General features: G+C 33.7%; 1 protein-coding gene and 2 long non-coding RNA genes across 3 annotated transcripts in view; 1 reads left to right on the top strand and 2 right to left on the bottom strand.

Annotated features, from left to right (window-relative positions):
* Positions 1–25,427, top strand: part of LOC106073878 (dopamine D2-like receptor) — a 392,532-nt gene that overhangs the window by 85,083 nt on the left and 282,022 nt on the right. Inside the window, exon 4 of the mRNA XM_056009413.1 lies at positions 25,253–25,310. The gene's annotated coding sequence lies outside the window, so the exon portion shown is untranslated. The remainder of the gene's footprint in view (positions 1–25,252; positions 25,311–25,427) is intronic.
* Positions 805–2,567, bottom strand: LOC106064081 (uncharacterized). Its single transcript, XR_008774581.1, has 2 exons — positions 2,373–2,567; positions 805–960 (listed from the first exon to the last, which is right to left on the bottom strand). It is a non-coding gene; the product is annotated as an uncharacterized LOC106064081 (long non-coding RNA).
* Positions 6,006–14,097, bottom strand: LOC129922677 (uncharacterized). The gene is made up of 2 exons (XR_008774580.1): positions 11,850–14,097; positions 6,006–6,499 (listed from the first exon to the last, which is right to left on the bottom strand). It is a non-coding gene; the product is annotated as an uncharacterized LOC129922677 (long non-coding RNA).

Genomic DNA, 25,427 nt, shown 5'->3' with positions numbered 1-25,427 from the left:
CAACATCACCCTAGGTTTTTCTAGTTTAGTTTATCGTAAAAGTCTCCAACATCACCCTAGGTTTTTCTAGTTTAGTTTATCGTAAAAGTCTCCAATATTAGGGTAACGTGGGGCAAAAAGCCCCCCCTAAGCTTCTATGGCCTATACAAGCTAGCTTATTAATATAATTTTATCTTAAATTTGGTTTTCATTTAGTGTTACATGTCTAATTTACAAATTAGTTTTTAAAATAAATTTATTTCAATGCATCTAAAAATTATTGCATGAAATTAAAAAAAAATTTTAAGGGACATTTTACCCCACACTTGGGGCAAAAAGCCCTTCCAAGGGCCACTTACCCCCAAAGCAAAAATTGTGGTAAATAAAGAATTTAATTGTTTTTTAAATCTCTTAGGTGTATATATTATTGTGTATATATATTTGTATGTGTAATTTTGTTTTCAAATAATTTTTTTTTATCCTTGCACACAAGAATAATAATGATAATTGATTATTAATTATGTTCAAGCAAATAAGGATTTTCTTTTCTTCGTAGATGTTTGTTTTTGTGTATAAATTTAGGCTGGTAATTTTGTTTTCAATTTTAGTTTGTAAACAAGATAAAAAAGAAAATTGATTAAAATGCAGAAGCAAAATTAATGAAAACTAAAAACTTTAAAAATTATTTTTATGTTTTTCAGCTCTTAGTTGTATGTACTAGTGTACCAGTATGTAATTATATAAACACATGAATTTGTTTTTAAATAATTTTAGCTTGCGATATTTGGTATACACAAACATAAATAATAAATTTTGACAAACAAATTTAAAAAGTATAAGTGAAATATTTAATAATTATAAATGTAATTTTTTCGGAGACATTGTTAAGTGGCATCCCATCAGCGATAGCTTTTAAAGCTCCTGTCAAGAATGTTGACCATACGAGCCTTGTGTTTTTCTCTGGTAATTTCTTAACATTTTCTGAAATGAAAAAAAAAAAAAAAAAATTTTTAAATTAAATTGTGCACATTTTAAACTTTAAAAGCTTATGGATCTCAAAAGATAAATATATATAATTCCAAACATAGCAGGCAAAAGTAGAATAAATAATAACGATCTAGAAAATGGATGGCTACTTGGTCGTGCGGTTTGCGCGCTGGACTGACGTTCAGATTTGTCAGTGGTCCAGGGTTTAAACCCTGCCCGCTCCCATCCCCTGTCGTCCTGCGGGAGGTTTGGACTAGGAAGTAATAATCTTCAACTCTCAAGGAACATCTGAAACATTTTACAAACAGAAAATATAAATCTATAGTTAAACTTACTAATATGGTATAATTTATAGACTAGATCTACAGCCCTACTAGATCTTACTATTACTTTCTAATCTAAGTATCACAAATACGCATACTAATTGCTGTCTCATCTGGATTGACTAGAATACCCCAAATCACTATTGCGTACAGAATAAAAATCTATTATTATAGATTTATATAATAATATAATGATACAGACATATAGAAATAGATCTACTAGATCTAGACTAGATATTTTGGTCGTGCGGTTTGCGCGCTGGACTGTCGTTCAGATTTGTCAGTGGTCCAGGGTTTAAACCCTGCCCGCTCCCATCCCCTGACGTCCTGCGGGAGGTTTGGACTAGGAAGTAATAATCTTCAACTCTGAAGGAACATCTGAAACATTTTACAAACAGAAAATATAAATCTATAGGTAAACTTACTAATACGCATACTAATTGCTGTCTCATCTGGATTGACTAGAATACCCCAAATCACTATTGCGTACAGAATAAAAATCTATTATTATAGATTTATATAATAATATAATGATATAGACATATAGTATTATCATATAGAAATAGATCTACTAGATCTAGACTAGATATATTTTATTAGATTTATTTATAATAGATCTAGATTTAGATATATTTTTCTAATTTACATTTTAGACCTATTGAACTTGTATTTATATAATATAATTTATTCTTAGATCCCAGTCTAGAATCTAGAATTTTGTAGATTATTTGTATATTATAGATCTAGTAACAATCTAGTTAAATATAAATCTAGAATAATCTTAAATCTAGCGACAATGAAGTCTAAAATTTATCTAATAGAGATTTCTAGATTTTATACATTATACATCTAGATCTTTTATGACCAGATTTCGATAAAGGCTTCCTGCCCCCAACTCTAATGGGCATTTTACCCCAACATAGGTGATGTTGAAACGATCAATATATTAACTTTCACCATGTCGCTTTTAGAGTATAGCAACATCTATAAGGATTTCAATTGAAAATCCTTTGCAAAGAATATTTACAATTAAGGATAAAATAACACATAATAAAAATACAGACAAATAAAATGAGCCCTTACCTTATAGTGAGATAGGTAGAAAAATTCAAAGTGATCTGTGACGATAAATTGACAAGCTACTACATCAAGCTCAACGTGCATTAAAAGAACGGAAGTAAGCTATCTCAGGAAGTCTTAATTTGAATCATCCAATAAGCCATTCGCACAAAAATTAAGAAAGGCCTTTTACCCCGAAGGGCTTTTTGCCCCACGTTACCCTACCCTAGGTTTTTCTAGTCTAGTTTATCGTAAAAGTCTCCAATATTACCCTAGGTTTTTCTAGTCTAGTTTATCGTAAAAGTCTCCAATATTACCCTAGGTTTTTCTAGTCTAGTTTATCGTAAAAGTCTCCAACATCACCCTAGGTTTTTCTAGTTTAGTTTATCGTAAAAGTCTCCAACATCACCCTAGGTTTTTCTAGTTTAGTTTATCGTAAAAGTCTCCAACATCACCCTAGGTTTTTCTAGTTTAGTTTATCGTAAAAGTCTCCAATATCACCCTAGGTTTTTCTAGTCTAGTTTATCGTAAAAGTCTCCAATATCACCCTAGGTTTTTCTAGTCTAGTTTATCGTAAAAGTCTCCAATATCACCCTAGGTTTTTCTATACCTAATAGCCATTCGCAATGTACATCTTTTATTATGCAATTTAGTTTCCAAATAGCTAGATCTAGACCTTTGTTGAGAAGTTGGTGTACACAGTACAGTCATACCAAATACTAGGTAGTAGTCGAGTTCTTTATTTATCAATACCATCGATTTCATTTCTTCTTTTGTTTATACAGATATCGATAGAGTACAAATATCGATATTCACTAACCCCCGCGTTCCCGCATGATTCGACTTGAATAGGAATGTCCGATATATTATTAATCTATACTTGGCGATGTTTGCACTCGAAGTAAAAGGAACCGGTTTCTTCCTGTGGCCTGCTAACAAGCTCTCTTGGTGTGGCGGTGGGTCTTTTGATTGGTTGGTACCGAAAATAAATACAACTACTAAGAACTGAGCCATTTTGTTTTAGGTACCTTTGGTTTTTTTTTTACATCGAAACTATTTATTTTCATTCTATTCTATTCTATTCTATTCTATTCTATTCTATTCTATTCTATTCTATTCTAGCCTGTTCTCTTCTCTTCTATTCTCTTCTATTCTATTCTATTCTATTCTAGCCTGTTCTATTCTATTCTATTCTCTTCTATTCTCTTCTCTTCTATTCTATTCTATTCTAGCCTGTTCTATTCTATTCTCTTCTCTTCTATTCTATTCTATTTTATTCTATTCTATTCTATTCTATTCTAGCCTGTTATCTTCTATTCTATTCTCTTCTATTCTATTCTATTCTAGCCTGTTCTCTTCTCTTCTATTCTATTCTATTCTAGCCTTTTCTCTTCTCTTCTCTTCTCTTCTATTCTATTCTATTCTATTCTATTCTATTCTAGCCTGTTCTATTCTATTCTCTTCTATTCTAGCCTGTCCTCTTCTCTTCTCTTCTCTTCTATTCTATTCTATTCTAGCCTGTTATCTTCTCTTCTCTTCTCTTCTATTCTAGCCCTTTCTCTTCTCTTCTCTTCTATTCTATTTTATTCTCTTCTCTTCTATTCTATTTTATTCTATTCTATTCTATTCTATTCTAGCCTGTTATCTTCTATCCTATTCTCTTCTCTTCTATTCTATTCTAGCCTGTTCTCTTCTCTTCTATTCTATTCTAGCCTATTCTCTTCTATTCTATTCTATTCTAGCCTATTCTCTTCTATTCTCTTCTCTTCTATTCTCTTCTCTTCTATTCTATTCTATTCTAGCCTATTCTCTTCTCTTCTATTCTATTCTAGCCTGATCTCTTCTATTCTATTCTATTCTATTCTATTCTATTCTAGCCTGTTCTCTTCTAGTTTAGTGTTTATCTAGACTAGTACAGTCCAGTCTGTTTGAGTTGTTATTGGATACACCCTGCCTTCTTTTCTACCCAAATCCTAATATAAAATAGATTATTATAGCCACAAAGTTTAACTCTTTCGCTCCGTAATTATTTTTCCAAGTTTCTATGGATTTCTCCACTTTACTCACTACTATTTCACCCTCCTGTTATGATTAAGCTTCAATAGCTTTGTTGTTTGTTATCAGAAAATGTTGTATTTGGTATAGAATTAAAGGGCAATCCATGCTCTTTTTATATAACACAAAATAAAGTTTATAAAATTAAACATTAATTTAATTTAATGAGGTCAAATCAACGATGGTATCGTCAATAAGAAGAGAAAGAGTTAATGAAAATGTTGGTCAGGGGCGTATAGCATGTAGGTTTTAGTTATATACCATTTTTTTTTAACAATCTTTTTGGTCAGCACGATTACACGATGAAACAGATGACGTGAACCGCTGATAAGTAGTATACAGTTCGCTTAGCATGTACAAATAAATTGACCCAAATAGTTGCTATATTTTCAATTCTCTTTGCAAAGAAGTATTTAGATCAGGGCCGGATTTAAGGTATGGCAGAAAGGGATATTGCCACAGGGATCCACAAGAAAGGGGCCTCCACAAGAGAAAAAAATATATGAGAATTTGGGTGGGTTAGAAAAATGTTAACATTTTTTGTAATTTTTTTTTTCGCATTTTTTACCGCCAACACTTAAAATCTTAGTCTGCGGGCAACATGTTATCATTAAGAAGTGTCCGCTTGTAGCATGCTCGGAATATGTAAATGCAGCTCTGGGTTTATGGCCGTGTTATTGCCTTATAGCCTTATCCTCCAGAAATTCAAAAATATACACATTTTTAAACTAAAAAATGCCCACTAGATTATATTTTATAAAAACGAAAATAATTTAAAAAGTACTCTAATTCTATATTCTAAAATGTGATATGCCTTTACTTATAGGTATATACATATATAATCTAAATATTCATAAGTGGATCTTCATTATTAAAGATGTCCAAAATGTTTAGGGGTCTCCACAAAACTCCTGCCACGAGGCCTGCACATACTTAAATCTGGCCCTGTGTTCGATTATAGTAAACTGCAGAAACATGAATCAACGAATTTAGAAAGTCTATAGTTATAGTCTATACTTATAGTCTATACTTATAACCTATATATTTTTGTTATGGAAACAAGAACCCTTCACACTGTAGTAGATTAATGTACATGATGTAGGCATTATTATTAATGAGATTTAATTTCATTCATTACCAAAGGAATACTTTTGTTATGGCCTCAAAAGATTCTTTAAACTTAATGAACGATATTTTAGTAACGTTTTTAATAGACAACGTGACATGCGCCCTTGACCTTTCTTTTACTTAAATATTAAACAGGCGTAAACATATTGTAATACAAATATAAACATATTCCAACATGACACGCATATAAAACACATAACCGTAGTACATTAGACAAATAGTAGCACACATAACCACATACTGACACGCTGGTAAACACACACGCATGTGGGGGGGGGGGGGGGGCTGAAAGACTTTACAATACCCACGATTACAAATGTGATGTTGCTAGTTCAGGCTGTCTTGAAGTCAACCAATTACTCTGCAATCGTTTGGGTGTAATTGTCCGGGTGTATTACGTGCAGTTGAACTACAACACAAACAAGAACTGGCACATCTATTTTAACTAGTGAAGAGATGTAGTCGACTCTGATGAACTATTCAACATGTATTTATTATGATAAAAGGGCCACAGTAGAAGTCTCTGTCACTAAACACGTCGTTACCCTGGAATGTTCTATCGCTAACTGATTTTCCGGTCTCTAACCCAACATATCCCAAACGTCACTAGTCCCGTTCAATATGCGTCTACTATGGTGCGTCGCTAAATAACTAAAATAACTAACCTATATAAATAAGGTGTCTAACAGATTCCTCCCCCCCTTGAAAAAAAAATATGTCAATATTTTTCCACTACTGTCAAGTCTTACAAGGGCATTTTCAATTTAAGGGGAAGACCACAAACATAAAATCTTGATCTCTTCATCTTGACATCTTCATCTTGACAGTTCCTCATATTCATGTCAATGTTCATAACAGTTCATAACATTCCAGAATCATCTTCATTGGTACATAGTTCATCATGGAGGAAAATGTGGCATCTTATGGGCACGTCCTATACATCTCAAATGTTCTTCACTGGCAGTAATCTGATAAAATACAATATTTCAAAAAAACAATTATAAACTTTATTTACACATTCAATAAATTTTTTCTTACCACCCTTTTATACGCTTTTGTCCATTTTTCTTTTATACTCACCCTTTTCCATAGAACTAACTTTCGTCAATGATATATGAAATGATTCACACAAAAAAAAATATCCATACTTACTTTTAAATGCTTAACATCAACTTTACTTATCTCCCTTTTCATAACATATAAATGGTGTCAATATATTAATATATATTACATAATCAATATAATCATAGTTTATTTACAAAACTGTTTCACTTCAATGTCATTCTAGACAATAAATCAGCTACAATATTCACAGCTCCACTAATAGCTTTCACTTCAAATTTATACTCCTGTAGTGCTAAGAACCATCTATAAACACGACTGTTTTTCATGCTCTTTTGTTGTATATACTGAATAGGTTTATGATCAGTTAATAATATGAATTTCCTTCCTATTAAATAGCTCTCTAGCTTAGTAATTACCCATATTACAGCTAAGGCTTCTCTTTCAATGACACTATATTTTTTCTCTGCCTCTGACAATTTTCTACTTACATATAATATAGGATGTAAGTTATCATAGTTCTGCATTAAACAACCACCAATAGCATTACCAGATGCATCAGTTGTGACATAAAATATTTTGTCTTTATCAGGTAGTCTTAATATTAGTTCATGACTAAAAACATCTTTAATTCTGTCAATAGCTTTCACACATTCCTCATTACAGACTACTTTTTGAGGTTTTCCTTTTTTAAGTAAGTCATTTAATGGATTCACTATTTCTGCTAAGTTCTTTATAAACTTTCTGTAATAATTTACTATTCCCAATATGCTTTTAATTTGTCTTTTTGTTGTAGGTATTTCAATATTAAGTACTTTCTTTATGTTATCTTCAATAGGGCTAATCATGTTGTTATTTACTTTATGTCCTAAGAAAATTATTTCCTCCAATCCTATTTCTACTTTTTCTGCTTGAATTGTAAGTCCACTTTCTTTTATTATTTTGAATACTTCTTTTACATCTACCAAATGTTCCTCCCAACTATTATTAAAAATACATATGTCATCCAAATAGCAAATAACATTTTCTTTGTTTCCAATTATCATGTTCATCATTCTATTAAATGTGGCAGGTGCATTTACTAATCCAAAACTCATATAATTCCATTGAAAAATACCATATGGTGTCACAAATGCTGTGTAAGGTTTAGCATTTTCTGTTAAAGGTATTTGCCAATAACCTTTAGTTAAATCTAATTTAGTAAAAAATTTTGCTCCATTTAATTTATGTAAAATATCCTCTATATTTGGCATTGGATATGGGTCAAATTCTGTGATGTTGTTAAGTTTCCTATAATCAATACATAACCTTATATCTCCATTCTTCTTTTTGGCTATCACAATTGGTGAAGCATAAGGAGATGTTGATGGCTCAATTATACCTGATTCTAGTAAATTGTCTATTTCTTTCTTTACTTTGTCTTGTAAATGTAGCGGTATTCTATATGGCTTAAGCTTGATAGGTTTTGAGTCTGTTACTTTAATGTCATGTTTAATAATATTAGTTTTTCCTGGTATGCTGGAAAAAATTTCTTTGTATTCATGTATTATTTTAGTTATATCTTTTGACTTTTCCTTAGTTAAATTATTAAGATTAATCTTTTGCCAAGTTTGATTCTCTTTTGTTTCTATTACAGGTATTTCCTTAATATCATTTTCATTGTGATTTTCATTTGTTATTATCATCAAACATTCTTCTCTTTCTGAAAATGTATTTTCTATTTCCTCCTGAATGTTTTGTATCAACTCATCTTCTCTATCATGATACAGTTTCAAATTATTTATGTGATATGTTTTAACTTTCCCATTTATTTCAATTTGATAATTCACATCACTAATTTGCTTTATCACCTTAAATGGACCTTTCCATTGTTTACCAATTTTATTTTTCAGGTCATTTATCAATATTAATACATTGTTTCCTACTTCTAGTGTTTTCAATTGTCTTTTCTTATTTAGATTCTCATGAGCACTTTGTTTGTACTTCTTATTGTTGTTATATGCTTGAGTCCATATTTCTTTCAATTCTGTTGTGATTGTTGTTTCACTGTCATTATTTAATTTATTCTCATTGCTTATTAGATTTTCTTTAAAAACATCTAATTCATCTCTGGGTTTTCTTCCATGTATTATTTCATATGGTGAAAATTGTGTTGCTTCATGGATGTTGTTTCTATGAGCAAATAGTACATAGTTAATGTAATGATCCCACTTGTTCTGATTATTCTGAATTATCTTTGTTAGTGATCTTTTTAATGATCCACCATATCGTTCACATAAACCGTTACTCTCCGGGTGGTAAACCGAAGAGTATATGTGTTGTATATTGTATTGTTTAGTCCATTTCTTAAATTGTTCTGACTTAAACTGAGATCCCTGATCACTCAATATAATTTTAGGTATACCATGTCTTGTAATTACTTTTTGAGTTATGGCATTAATGATATTCTCTGCACTTGTATTTGATAATGGGATTGCCTCTGGGTATCTACTAAACATGTCTATTACTGTTAGAATGTATTTGTTATTATTTTCAGTTTGAATTAAAGGACCTATTAAATCAATAGATACTTTCTGAAATGGTGCTGTAGGTTCATCCATTTCTTGAATAGGTGCTTTATTCACTAGACTTTTGTTAGATCTCTTTTGACATATGTCACATGAGTTTATGTATTTGTTGATTGTTGCTTTCATTTTGGGCCAAAATACTTGTTTTGACAAATTCCTATAACATTTCTTTACTCCCCTATGTGCTGCTAAATTATTATCATGTGTCATGATTAAAACATCTTTCCAATATTTCTGTGGTAAGACAAGTTGTTTTATTTTCTTGTTATCATTACTTGTTTGTCTAAACAATATTTTATTCTCTATACAAAATTTCTCCATTGGATTATTATTGTTTTTATCTGATATTCTTGAATAAATTTTCCCAATAATATTGTCATTCATTTGTTCTAATGCAAATGTGGGTGTTGTTTCTTTTTCACTTTGAGATATTTGTGTTTCAAGACTATTTTGTGTTTCATTTTCTATCTCTTTTTCCTTAACATCTGTATTTTCTATTTGTATTACATTACTGGTTTGTTTTTCTTTATCATTACTAATTACATTTATTGTATTTTCCTGTTTCTCATCTTTTTTATCCATTGATCTTGTTATTATCATACTTGTTATATTTTGTGTTTCTATGTTTTCATGATTTTGTCTTATGTTTTTGTATTTGTTTTGCCAGTCTTCTAATTCTTTTCTTGAACATTCTTTAACTCCTTTTATGTTTCCTACTAACATATCATATCTCATTTCTGGTATTGCAATGCCATCACAATAACCAGTGAAAAATGGGGTTTCAATGTATACCCTTATAGCTTTAAATTCCCTTACGGTGCCATCTGCTAATTCTACTTTCCTAGTAAACCCTTTATATCAATGAGGTTTGACAAATTTAGTTTTTACTGCCAAAGTGTTACAACCTGAATCCCTGATTAATTCCACCGGAATTCTATCTACAAACCCTGGGTACACTGCAAAATTGTTCCTATTTCCTTCCATGAAATATATCCTATCTGTACCTTTGTTTTTGTATTCCCTACTGTAACTTCTATTTCTATAATTTCCCCTGTCATTCCTATCTCTACTCCTATATCTACTGTTATTTTGTTCATTGTGTCTATTTCTACTTCCAGACCTACTATTCCCTCTTCTACAGTTAGCTGCTATATGACCTTTTCCTTGACATTTAAAACAAGTTATTTCACTATATTTTCTATTTCCACTATTTGATCTGTTTCTATTTCTACTTCTATCAACATTTTCTTTGGTGTATCCTATTAAATCTACTTTGCTCTTATCCCTATCAGAAAATGGTTTATTTGGATAGGCATTTTTGTATACTCTCATTATTTCTGTTATTTCATCTATAGTTTTTGGGTTTCTTTCTTTAATAAAAGATTGTAACTGAGGATCACATTTATTTACAAAGTTGTCCACTAGAATAAAATTTTTTAATCCCTCATAAGAGTTATTCACTTTTTCTAATTTTACCCACTTATTGAAGAAATCCTTTTCCATATTAATGGTAGTTTGGGGTTCTATTTCTAATGATGGTATATTGTCAAAATATTTCTTTCTAAAAGTTGTAGCATTATGACCATAGGCATTCAATAATTCTCTTTTTAAAACTTGATAACTATCATCAATATGATGGTCATGATTTTGGCATATTGTTAGAGCTTGACCATGAACAAAGTCTATCAGTATTTCAGACCATTCTTCTTCAGGCATATTAAATGTAGACATTTTTGCCTCATATCTTTTCAGGAAATCACCAATGTCATCCTTCTGTTCATCAAAACTTTGTATTTTTCTCTTTAGCCATGTCTGTGAATTAGGGTTGTCTCTTTGAGTGGTATAATTATTTGAGTTATTTGTGTTATTTCCTTGTTCAGTTTGGGCTCTGGCTTGTGCTGCATCCAATCTCATCTTCTCCATTTTAGCTTCATGTTCTCTAATTTTTTCTCTCTCCTTGTCTTGCCTATCTTGGTCCTCTTTTTGTTTCTCATATTCTTCCTTTCTGATCCTTTCTTGCCTCTCTATCTCTTGTCTTTGATGTTCTTCTTGTCTTTCTATCTCTTCTTTTTCCCTTCTTATTTTATCTTGACGTTCCATTTCTTCCCTCACAACTTGCTGTACATAAGCGGCTAAGTCTTTTCCTTTTAACTCCATGGCCTTTCCATCCTGCATAGCTGTTTCCTTAACCTCCTTAAGGTCCACATATGATGATGTAGCCATTGTGTTTTATATTTTATATATATTTTTCCTTAGCCTATATTGGTTATGGCTATACTTTAAAAGTTTTTACACACTTTTATACCAGTTTTAAGTGTTATGTCTCTATCTATAGATTTAGTAAATGTGTAAATCTAGTCTGAGTTATTATGGTTATATTCAAATCTGTATATTAGGTCCAGTATTACACACAAATTTAAATCTATTATATTATAGTATGTATAATAATACTATTTAGATCTATAGTTATCAAGAGCACTATGACTTTTAGATCTAGTATGAATAACTATGATCAATTTTAAAATCTGGTATGACTGAAGTCACAGTGAAGTGTCTTAGAGTAAATTCAAGGACTGTCTAGAGTCTAGATCTAGAGTAGATTATGGTTCTATTTAACCATACGAAACAAATATGTGTATACAGTGTCAAATATATCTTCAACAAGATATATATATCTAGAATGTACTACCTTCATTCATCTTCAACTTAATAATATTTCAAAGTAGAGTCTAGATAATTAAATTGTACCAAAGAGATGTACAACAATTTGCAGATCTAAATTTAGCCAGACGACAGTGTTTGACTACATAGCCAGTTTCGGCATTATTCTCATGGCAAAATCATATTTGATTTTAACCGCTCAAACTAAAATTATTTTAGTCTGATTCACAGTAAAAGAATCCTACCCGCACTTTCTATCATTAAGTGAAAAAAAAATACAGATCTAATTAAATTAATAAAAATAAATAATTTAAAATAATATAAACAAATGAAATAATTAAATGAGACTATCACTATGGGTTGGGATGTGACAATATGGCACACAATGATAACGTCACGAAGTAACCAGGCAACAACGGATATGACGTTTGCACAAACAAAACAAATTACAACCCTAAACGTATAATATAGCTTTTCATCTAAATTACGTCTTCTACCCCGACGGGTTTTAAGGCGCACCACCTGATTTTACTCAGGCTAACGTACCAAATTTAGACAAAATCTATTTCTAAGGGCAATCTAAACATATACTAATAAGAAAAATGGCACTTAGCTTTTGATAAGAAAGATCCCTTTGTTCGGACTCCCGAATATGTTAGATCACAACAAATTCCACTGCCTCTCTTCCAGTTCTGACTCTGTTCTCCGGTGCTACCAGTATCCCACGTAATGCCACAGATGTCCTGATATGCCACAGCAAAATGTTCCAGTTTCTTCGACGACTGTTGATGACCGTATGTGTAGTTCCGACGACCTTGTGTACACAGTTACTGACGAATAGGTTAACGGTTCTTCTGGCGATGACTTGACTTGTGTAGACGACTACTGACAAATAACAGTCTCTTGACGACAACTTGATCTGGACGACTGACGAATAACGAATTTCTTGACGATGACTTGATCTGGGCTGACGAATAACGGCTTTCTTGACGATGACTTGATCTGGGCTGACGAATAACGGTTCTCTAAAATAGTTCACTGCTTCTGCTGCTACTCTGGTAGTACGACGAAGTTTGCTGTTGTACTCTGCTTCACTAGACCAAACTGTCCAATGTAGACTAGGTGAGACCAAGGTCACCTCCGACGACGTTCCGTTATACGACTAACGGTTTTCAACGAGATTAAGTGGATGTAGCTGTTTCCACAACTGCAATATCAACAAGTCTAGATATGGTCTAGACCGACGAATACTAGATATATCAATGTTCAGTACTGATAAAGATTACTTCACTAACCTTCCAAAGGTTAAACACAGTGACCGTTATAAACGTGGCAAGCAACCGGTTCAATGAGCAAACTGCTCCACAAGAATCTCTCCAAGGGTAAGACGACAGAGCGATTTCGATTTAGTTAGCTACCAAACTTGTAGTACTCACAATACTTCTGACAGCGGGTAAACTGTCCTTCTCGAAACTGACGAGGTAAAACTTGATACTCAATGTGGCTCCTATGACGAAGAAAAAATATGTCCAACAGGTTCACTAACGATCTCTCACCCGTTATGAATGAACGGTTTCTCTGGCTGTAGGTCGATTCAGCATATGAAGATCAGGCGTTGCGATGATTACGGTCCTGACGAAGGTCACCCTGAGTTAACGGCTCGTTGAACGTGCGATCAAACAGGCGATGACTGTATGTAGATCTAGAACAAAGTCACTCTGCGATACTGCTGTGTTCAGCCGTACTCCGATGAAATCTTATATCTTCGAGTGCACGACCCTCACCTGAGTAAACGTTCTGCTTCGAAGTCCGGTTCGATGTTCAGCTTCATCAGGGGTCCGGCTTCGAGGTTCGGTTCGATGTTCGGCTTCAACAGGGGTCCGGCTTCGAGGTTCGGGGTCGCCACTGTGATGTTGCTAGTTCAGGCTGTCTTGAAGTCAACCAATTACTCTGCAATCGTTTGGGTGTAATTGTCCGGGTGTATTACGTGCAGTTGAACTACAACACAAACAAGAACTGGCACATCTATTTTAACTAGTGAAGAGATGTAGTCGACTCTGATGAACTATTCAACATGTATTTATTATGATAAAAGGGCCACAGTAGAAGTCTCTGTCACTAAACACGTCGTTACCCTGGAATGTTCTATCGCTAACTGATTTTCCGGTCTCTAACCCAACATATCCCAAACGTCACTAGTCCCGTTCAATATGCGTCTACTATGGTGCGTCGCTAAATAACTAAAATAACTAACCTATATAAATAAGGTGTCTAACACAAACCATCGTATCCCCGCCTCCTTTGCCAATCAATCGATACTCCGATAAGAGAGGCCGAACGCGATAGGAAAAGAATACCTTTAAAGAAGAGGAACAGGAGAAGTGAACTTCTCTTTTCTTACTGTACTCCGGTTGTTTCCCCATTGTGTCAAGTACAGAGTTCTCTCCCGCGGTTAGGCTTGTACCTAATATAGACGTGCATCGCTGGTCTATCGTATACCCTGGGGGGGGGTTATTGGCTCAGCGTGGGGTGTAGACGCCCTTCAGGACGATGTAGGACATGAGGACATAGACGGAGGACGCGATTTAAGGAGTACATTGGAAACGCGTTAAGTTGTATTGATGGTGTTTGGTTAGCGAGCATTGTTTGTGGCGCCAAGTCTAACATCCTTGGGGGGCTTTCCTCCCTTTCTCTTACGTAAGTTTGTGTGACTACCAGAGCCTCTGATGAAGAGTTGAAACCCAACAAAAAATCATGCATGTCATATGAACTCAATCAAAGGAGATTCGGTTCGGAGATATATATATATATATATATATATATATATATATATATATATATATATATATATATATATATATATATATATATATATATAGACACAGAGAGAGAGAGAGAGAGAGAGAGAGAGAGAACGATAGATAGATAGATAGATAGATAGATAGATAGATAGATAGATAGATAGATAGATAGATAGATAGATAGATAGATAGATAGATAGATAGATAGATAGATAGATAGATAGATAGATAGATTAGTTCTCTCTATACTAATGATATGTAACACCAAGTCAAAGCAATGAATGCAGTGTAATTTAAAGAAAATGGTTTGAATGTTATAACATAATCAATGTTTTTTACCAAAAAAGATCCATGCTAGTGCTATTTGATAACCAGGTTTTAATACGAGTGAGTATTGAAATCCTAACAAACCTGACAACCCACGGCCCTGTTTACTATTTTGAGAAACCAGACTTCCAGACTGAATGGCTTGTTAGGCACTTAATTAGCGTAGCGACGAACCATAGTTGAAATACTTTGAACGCGACATTTAGTGACGTTAAGGGTAGTGGGGTTTGGCTTCATACTCATTATTATATTCAGTTGGTATTAGGACTATTAGGACTTCAAGGTGACAACAATGATTATTGACAGAGGCACGACTGGGTCCCATAATGAATGAGCCTCGAGTTAGTTCTTCATCTGTTCTTTTTTTCGTTGCATCGAACTTGCACGGTTTAAAATGCGCCCGTACAAGACACTCAAACACCTATTGAGTCATTGTAAAAACTTAGTACATCCTGGCAGTGATTCCCAAACTTTTGACCTATGTGTACCCCTTTTATAATTTTTGTAATGTTAGTACCACTCGCCCTCCCCCACCCACCACACTTAAATTTATTAACAGAACATTATAAATGGGTATTTACAAAATAATCAGCAGAGTTTAATGAGGTGCAACGTGTATCCCCTCCAAAGTCTTCCCATACCCCTGAGGGTACGCTTACCCCACTTTGGGAAACACTCATCTCATCTCTGCCTGTGGTCCCTTCTGGGGCAGAGGCCACCAACCAGCTTTCTCCAGGCATCTCGGTTCTGGGCGAGTCTCTCCAACTGTCCCCACGTCTTGTCCATCTACTTGGTATCTGCTTCCAAATCGCGGCGCCATGTATTCCTGGGCAGCCTCCTCTTCCTCTTTCCAGGTTAGGGCTTGGCTTGTTTTGTTGGATGCAGGCTTGCGAAGGGTGTGACCTATCCATCTACAGCGTCTCTGAAACATATCTAATATCTGTTTTGTTCTTTGCCACAGTTCCTCATTCGAGATCTTGTCTGGCCAGCGGGAAACACTGTCCTACAGCAAAACAACCATTACACGCTGTACACATGTCTCCTTGTAAATTTTTTATATATCTAGATCTAGTACGGAAAATGTATTGTTTAGTATGTACTGTCACGTTACCAAAACAAGGCCTGAATGTGCTGCTAAGCTTCAATGGTTTCTTCATTGTATTCTTTGAATATCAAATTGTTATTGTCCGTTACAGTTTCGTTGTTAATTTGTGCATTGTCCTCACTGTGAATGGTTTCAATTTGATGCCAACTTTGAATCATGGTATTTTTAGCACCATTGTATTCTATTTAAAAGCCTCAGTGGAGCAGTTAGACTATTAAGAAACAATGCGCTTAAAATAACTCTCACTAAATAACGTATCGACCGGCTAAGTGCATATGTCTCTCTGTGAGCAAAGACTGCAGGGCTCAAAGCTGGAGCTAAGGCGGAGCTAACATTCTGTAACAAGTTTCTGAGAATACTGAAGGATTAATTTTCTTGTTGGTATCAAACAAAATAATTAACGATCTTTAATTACTTGACCAATTGATTAACTTTTTTCAAATTATGTCTTGTCTATACAAATGAAGAATTGTGCAAAGTTTCAACTTAATTTGAGATTAAGTATGGGAGAAATACAAACGTTTTAACATACATGCAGACAGACAAACAGACAGACCGACAGAGTAATTTGATATAAGCTTTGTAAAAAGAAAAAAAAACTATGAAAAAAATACGTATAAAATTTTCTTGCGGCGATCAAAATTCAACTCTCGGAATGTTTTGCATCAAAATAAAAGGAAATGTCTTTTAATAACATAATTTGTTCTCTTTAATAAAAGGTACAATGTTTTTCCAATAGACTTGTATATATTATATCTAGACTGGACATGGAGATCTTGTAACACTACAAAAATGTCGCGAACATTTTTTTTAAAGTTGAAACGGCGTTGTTTTGTAAAGTAGTTGAAAGAAGTGAAGTTTTTTTTTCAACCCTAGCCTATGTAACAATAATTTTTAGATCTAGACCTAGTAATTAAACATCAAAGATAAGAGTACTTCTGTCTCATACCTATTATTTTGCAATTTTTAGATGCATGATCAATAAAGATCTAGTATTTAAATGTATTTAAATGTACATAAGATGATTAAAATCAAGAGAGATGCATTGTTTCGATCTAGGGTTTTTTAAACATCATCTCAATTGAAACTAACAGGAAATGGCTTTGTTTCATATATTTGCGTGAATATATAGTTCTGATTCTATAGAAAATCCGAGAAATGATTTTGGATTATTTCTAAACTTTGAAAACTAAAGATCATTACTTTTCTAAGACAGAAAAGATTGATTGGGGCTACTTCCCTTAGAGCTTGAAAAAATTACGTACATAAAAATCTATATATATAGGTTTGTGAATCGATCAATCGCGGATAAGAATTTGTTTCCGGTTTTTATTCTAGACTAGACATATGTTACCCGCGACCCGCGGGTCTTTATTTGCGCATTACTGTCGATATAGTCACTGAGAGTGTTTGTAAACAATTAAACGAAATAATAATGTAATAAGTAAAGCGAATGTGTCAATGTAAAAATAGTGTGAATGAAGCTATCAGATCAAAATAGCTAATAGGGGAAAATCCATTTTTTTTTTAATTAAAACATTTGCTTTTGAATAATCTAGTGGATTGGATTTAGATGTATGTTAAACGTAGCTAATGATCCTTTCACGTTATTTCTCTTTCGCTACGAAAATAAAATTAGTTTTGCGAAAATGGTTTACCCGAAGTCGATACATTCTTATCTATTAAAAACGAAAAGAGCGATAGCTTTGTTAAATAAATGGGATTATAAAGTGAACAATTAAACGAAATAATTTTTAGTACGCGATTCATGAATGATTATACTATAGATCTAGGCCTATCTCAACTCGGCTTCGCAGCTTTCGTAAGCGAATGTAGCTTTAGAAAACCAAATTTTAATGTTTATTTGATCAAAATATGAAATGAATGGACTTTAATTAATATATTTATGTGTTAAAGTATAAAACTATCTGTGCGAAGAGAAGTTTTATCATCTTAGAGTTGGATTAGAGTTTTAGATCTAGGGATGGTATTATAAAGTGAACAATTAAACGAAATAATTTTTAGTACGCGATTCATGAATGAATATAGATCTAGGCCTATCTCAACTCGGCTTCGCAGCTTTCGTAAACGAATGTAGCTTTAGAAAACCAAATTTGAATGTTTATTTGATCAAAATATGAAATGAATGGACTTTAATTAATATGTTTATGTGTTAAAGTATAAAACTATCTGTGCGAAGAGAAGTTTTATCATCTTAGAGTTGAATTAGAGTTTTAGATCTAGGGATGGGATTATAAAGTAAACAATTAAACGAATTAATTTTTAGTACGCGATTCATTACGGTATTGTCTAATGAAAGAATGTTCGTCAGGAAATCTGTAGTCACAGATATAAGGAACTAATTAATGTAAAAAATGCTTTTGAAACACAAAATTGAAGGTTAATTTTATTATATAATGAAATCAATGGATCTTCTTTTGTCTTTTCATGTGTCAAAGTAAAAAACTATCTGCGCAAAGTGTATTTCTTAAAATTAGATCTAGGTCTAAATCCTTTCTATCTTTTCTCATGTCAACATTGTAGACATGGCCTAGATCCATAAAATACTATAGCTTTAATAGAGTCGGACAACTTTATTTTTTTTGAGGGTCTTAAGTTTGTTTTAGGGCTACAATACATACACTACGGTCTAAGTTGGTACCCAAGGAACATTCCTGCCTAGTTTTATCAAGATTGGTCAAGCGGTTTTGATGTCTATAAGTAACATACATCCATCCATACATACATACATACATACCCCTCACATTCTACTTTATAATATAGATATGAACTATTTAAGTCTATGATTTTTCCTTTGACAAAACTCTAGGTCTTTACGTCGGCTCTAAGACTTGAGAAGGGCAGTGTCTTATCCACATGACATTCATGTAATTTGTTAAACACAAATAGATGTGACATTTGACTTCAGGAGAGAAGTCTCTAAAGTAAAGTAGCAATTATACATAAAACACTGAACTATAATCTTCAAATACAAAAACAGAATTTAATAAAATACTCTGAAAGACACAAATATAGAGGCACATTCTTCGTACCATATGCTAGGACAAATTTGTACAAATGATTCCTCTTTCCTAGTGCTATTAGAGCATGGAATGGGTTGCCTGAGCCAGCCATGAAGACCAGTTAGTCGGCGGAATTTAAGTCATTCATGACTAGATGTATGACGCGTAGGACGTAATCATCTTCTTTTTTTTTTTTGAAGTAACGTCTGCATTATATAAGATAAGATACATCTGAGGATCTTTACAAACGTGACACGGAAGTATGAGATATACTAGCTGCATAACTAAGGGAGAGTGGCTACAGCATGGAAAGAGTTAAAAAAATATGGTGAGTCATAGAGAAGCTTCAAGGAGGATTTGAACCACAGATCTCAGAACCAAAATCATTTTTTTTAGCTCTAAACCTTAATAGCGCGTGGTGGCCGAGTGCTAAATGGCTTGGCTTTCCGTGGAGTTCGAGTCTCGGTGAAGACTGCGATTGTTAGAACGCCCATGAGTCCACCTAAATCTTGTTACACTTTGCACCTGACATGGGTTGGAAAAGCAAAGATCGTTGGTCGAAGTCATGACCACATAGAATGGTCTGCCATTGAAATTGGTTCTATCTAAGGTTTAAGACAGAGACGAATTTTGCATGGTGCCCCATCGGTCAAACAGACTAAGGGATAGGTTAAAGGTAAATAGGATGGCCACATGGCATCCTTGTTGATCGTCGGCTACTATCTTAGATGAGCTTTATCTGCCCTTATAGATCGCCAGGTCTGAACAAGCATCTCTTTTTTTTTCTACTAAAGCTTCAACCTTCATTTATGTTGCACTAAATAGCACTAGTCATCTTTAGATAAGTAACATAAAATCAAATGACAGATTTCAATCTATTTCATGTATCACTTATGTCCGGAACGGAATGTTGAAAGTGTGATCAATGTATCGTATCACCATACTGTTCTTCCCATATTACTGTAAGGTTAACGAAGAGATTCGGGTGCTTAGTGCATTAGCCAGTGGCGTCACTAGGGTTGGTGTCACTCGGTGCGGCCTGCATCCCCTACCCCCATGTTATGCCCCTGGTATTAAGCATGCTTTTATATCATTGCTGAGCTAGTGAGGCGAGACAGAAGAATTAAATCTACCACTGCAGAGCACTGAAATAAAAGAAGATTTAGAAGATGATTTAGCGGTAACACGAGACTAGATCTAGATCAAGTAGCTAGGGGAAGATCTAATAGGCATACATGCTAGATAGATCATGAGGAACAGATAAAGGGCAGACAAATTGTATCAGAAGGATCTTTTACAGCCATGGAGGGTGACGAATACGTATATCGAGTTATTTCCCATTTTTCCGTGACACCTGACCCTGCTATGTGTGTGGAGAATACAGAATACGTTGTATGTCTGCCTAAATGTCTGTCTCTTTACCTCGTTCTAGTAGAAGTGTGTGTATGTGTGCGTGTGCGATTGCGTGTGTGAGGATTGTGTGTGTAATTTGTTATGTGTTTGGGAGAGAGAGAGAGAGAGAAAAGAAGAGAACTATGAATAGAGACAAGGATAAAACCACAAAGAGACTTATGGAGTGTGTACAGACTTTGTTTGCAATAATGTCATAGATTGAACTAACAGAAGGCTATTTTTTTGTGTAGTCCGAACATTCACTTTAATTGTAAGTCTATAAACAGAATTGCTGTTTGTTTGTTGTTGTTTTTTAAGCGCAGTCAGTACATGCTCAATGGAACCCAGATGTGAATATAAAGTTTATTAATAAATAGAAATCAATTTTTAAACTATTAAACAATGACATTTCATAATTTGGAGATTCAACATGCTCGATACAAAATATCGTATTATTATGATATCAATTTTCTTATTGAGGTTTACATAGTTTGAAAAATGATTAAAAAAAAAAGCTTGAACAAGAACAATATTTTTTTGAATATACTTAAACAAACAAACAAAGCTTTTATAATGGAAATAACTGTACATTTATAGCGTATCTATCAACACAGCAAGATTTTTTTACCTTAATCAAAATCGAAGTAATTAATTACCTAAAATTAATTCAATAATTGTTTAATTGATTCACGTTTTGCTAAGTACATTAAATAATTGAGTAAAGTTTCAGCTTGATCCAGGAATGGGTGTGAGAGAAATAACATGTACAATTATCTAATGGAACAAAACCCTACATATTAAGCCATATTTAATGATGTTGATGAATTAATTTTCCGTGTTGGTATCAAACTAAATAATTAACTACCAATAATTAATACACTAATAGGGTAGTTTTCTTTCCATAAATGTATGTTTTTTAGATACAAAACAATATTTGTGCAAAAAATTTCACCTCGAGAACGGGTGTGAGAGAATTAATGTGTACTACAAACTGTACCAGACTGACAGAATGAGTGAATACATCTCCTAGTTGTTCATACGATATCATCGTATAAAAATTACACATCACCAACAATTATAAGTGATAATTTTGACATCCTAATATAACATCATAAATCCAATTTTACAATAAATAACCTAAACTTATATATTTATATATTTGATGCAGGACATCTAGTCAAGCCATTAATGTCCTGACAAAAGAATACAGACCTAGTCAAATCAATTTACTGGACTTACAGACACAAATAATTGTTCTGTCCTACATTTCAAAAATTAGGTTTGTTTCCCTTGTTTTACCATCCAGTCTATAAATAGCCCCAGGGTTGCTGGGTAGTAATGCTGATCAATACCAGAAAGCGCAACTTGTTGTATCTTGTTGCTCAATTACACTTAGAGCTGTAGGTCCAGTTCTTGGTATGGTTGTAATGGCCACAATGATCACAATGACCACTAACGAAATCTGAAAACTGCATCACCAGCATTACAATCACCACCTTATCCCCCGGCCCGAGCGTGATTCATTCACTTGACCAGTGGTCAGCGCTCCGAAATTTATAGCATAGATAAAATTAACTGACCAGGCTTAAGGGGGCATAAAAACGGTCACACAGATCGTCAGACTTGAAGCTAGAAATATGTAATTTGTAGACTGGAATCGATAGCCCAGTAAGGGACAACAACCCGATGTCCGACACATTTCTCTTTATTTTCCATCGCCTATAGGCGGTGCTTCTCTCCCCTGCTAGATTATATGTAGATTAATCTTTGCGTTGTATACTCCCTTGTATATGTAGGTGTGTTTCTAGTGCCTAGTGGCAAGAGGTTGGCGAGTAAAGTATGTTACGATGTCGGAAACACGGAAACACTAGTGTACAAATCTATAAAACACAATTTGAATAATAAGTTATAATATAAGCAGTTTTCAAAATATCTCAAATCTACTATTCAGTTTTCACACTGTCTCATTTTAAGGCTTACTTTAGCCATTCCCGTCATTAGAAATTCGCACGTCTAATTGTGTCTTAGTGAAATTAGCTAGACTAAATGAATTACGGTCCAACAGACTAAGGGATAGGTTAAGGTAAAGGTAAGGTCAATGAATTGCATGTGTCTATACACACAAACACACACACACACACTCTCTCTCTTTCTCTCTCTCTCTCTCTCTCTCTCTCTAACACATTCTAAAATCATTGGGGTCATTTTTTCATTGCATTTAAGGTAAAAAAATAAATTTTGTTATTGTTATTCTATTTTATCAACCCACTCTTGCTGTCAGGGCAATTTTTTTTTTCAAGTTATTTCTCCCACTTCCCATTCTTAGATCAAGCTGAGACTTTGCATAATTATTTATTGTCAATGACAACGCACGTATCAATTTAAAAGCTAGCCAGTTAGTCATCCAATTAGTCGTAATTAATTATATTCGTTTTATATGGACAATATACTAATTTAACTATTATTATATCCTAGCTAAAACCTTCTAAATAAAGTGGGGGATAAGTGTGCGATAAGTGCGGGAAAGTTTCGAAACGGAACCATTGAGACCATAGTACAGAGCGCATTCCCCACGACCAGGCAGCCATCCCAAATCCCAAGGTTGCACCCCTGTATACCCTCCTCTTCTCATGACTTGTCGACGCCCATGCTGGTACATTACTATTTACCTCCTGTTTATGGGTATGGCCAAAATTGTACATCCATACAGCACGCGCATTGCTTGAGTTTTATGCTCAGTTTACGGTCAAGCTTACGACCTGATTAATCCAAAGATATAACATTACTAATCGAATGAATTGTCTGTAGAGACATGGCCGGGGGAGTCAGATAGAGAGAGAGAGAGAGAAATAGAAAGAGAGAGAGGAGTTGGGTTGTTAGCGTTGTTTGGTAGTTGTGTAGAGAGAGAGAGAGAGGGGGGGGGAGTCAGGCTCTGATGGATTGCATTGTATGGGAGGAACAAGTCCTGTTTTTATGCTGGGTATTACCAAATTGAGGGCAGACTATGACCGATTCCGTGAGAACATCAACTCACGATGCCGCCACTGCAGAGTCAACGTCTTACACCGAATTTCGAGTATCGACTTTTGCGTACCGTGGGGCAAGTACAAAGAGGAGAAAAGAGGCGCCTGATTGAGGCTTGGCGCCTTAAGGAGGCCTGGTTACGCCTTGATGGGTTAAAATTCGACTTAAAAAGAAACAGTTTAATTTCCTTCATATGCCACTAGGGAGCAAGTCACAAGATGTCCTTTCGTCAACAAAACGACTTGTGGGGAGGAGTCGGGTTAGATTTGAAGGTAGAAATGGTTGTTTATACAAAGCTTATCTTAACCCTGTCTGTCTTTCTTTCTGTATGTCTGTCTGGTAAAAAGTTGAAACATGTTTTTTCTCCCATTTCTCATTCTCGGGTCAAGTTAAAATTTTACCAAATTTTTCATTGAACCTGACAAGACATGAATAAATAAAAAAAAAAATAATAAAAAAATAGTTAAATAATTGTTGGTAATATTTTTTTGTGTGTTTGATATTGAAATAAGGGAAATAAATGCTACTTGATGAGAGATGTGGCTGTATTTATCATGTTAATCCCCTTATTAGGTTTCGACACGTTTTTCTACCACTTCCCATTCTCGGATCAAAGTTGACATAATTATCCATAGTCAATGAAGTCACACGAATTAATCCAAAAGTTATTCAATTAGTTCATTATTTAGCCTTAATTAATTAATTTTGCTTTTATATAACGGAAAAGTAGCTAAAACATGTGATTTATGTACATGGCAGTAATTAGCGGTTATTTCCTTAGATAAGCATTTTTTTTGTTTTGTAAGTATTTTTTTTCTATTGCTTATTAGTGGATACATTGATTGGAGGAATATTTGGCTTTGTTTTAGTAGACTATGTAGAATTATAAGCGCAGTGGTTAGCTTTGTTTAATGGATATTGTCTTACTAATTACGAAGTGCTTACTTTTGTTTAGTCGGATGTTGTGATGCCAAGGGAAGAGTTAGCCTTGTTATACTAGAAACTGTTTGGTTTTTATAGCCAGGTGGCTAACTTTGTTGTCTTTCTGTGCAAACTATTTACTGTCATCGCAGCGGTTAGCTTTGGTTTCTTTGACATTGTTGTTTCTTATATGGCATTAGTTAGTTTTGTTTTTTAGGAACTGTAATATAGGAAAGATAAGTAAAAAGTATATTTTGAATAATGTTTCAATACAGATTTCCATTTTCATATAAATATCAATATCAATATGGATGTCTGTATTGAAATATAAATATATATTTATATATATTTAAACTGAAATTAAATATCTATTCTATCTATCTATTAATCTTTTTGTTTTCTTAAACAATAAACATGCAATACACCTCTAACTATACTATCATTATTATTATTATTATTATATTATTAAAAGCATAGATGTTATAGAATTGGAAAGACAAGGGCCACAATGTACTTAATTACGTTCTTGAACATATAAATGTTGTTTAGTATTGGTATTTACTTTAAAAAAGGCTGCCTGGTCGTGCCGGCTGCGAGCTGGACTTTCTTTCGGTTTCCTTGGTGGTCCCGGGTTCATTCCCTGCCTGCTTCCGTTCCCCGTCGTTCTACGAGCGGCTTGGGCTAGAAAGTATATCTAGAATCTAGATTATCTTCAACTCTAAAGGAACATCTCAAACTTGTAAAATATTCAAAATAGTGAACAAACATTATACTTTTTTTTTATATACAGAAGTAACATTATCAAATAATATTTGTTTCATTTTTTTCCCGAATACAGCAAAACATTCAGAAAAACTTTGGATACAACAGCAAAGAACAGACACAATCGCTAATAGGTAAGTGAAACAATAGACTCTCCCTTATATAGTTCAGTAAAAATGCGTAGAACCCTGACCTTCACCTTAACATTTTGATTACTTCTACATGACAACGCAAAGATAGACCTACAAGTT

Source organism: Biomphalaria glabrata, chromosome 14 (assembly GCF_947242115.1).
Source record: "Biomphalaria glabrata chromosome 14, xgBioGlab47.1, whole genome shotgun sequence".
NCBI classification, from domain to species: domain Eukaryota; kingdom Metazoa; phylum Mollusca; class Gastropoda; family Planorbidae; genus Biomphalaria; species Biomphalaria glabrata.
This window is presented reverse-complemented; position numbering and strand designations above follow the sequence as displayed.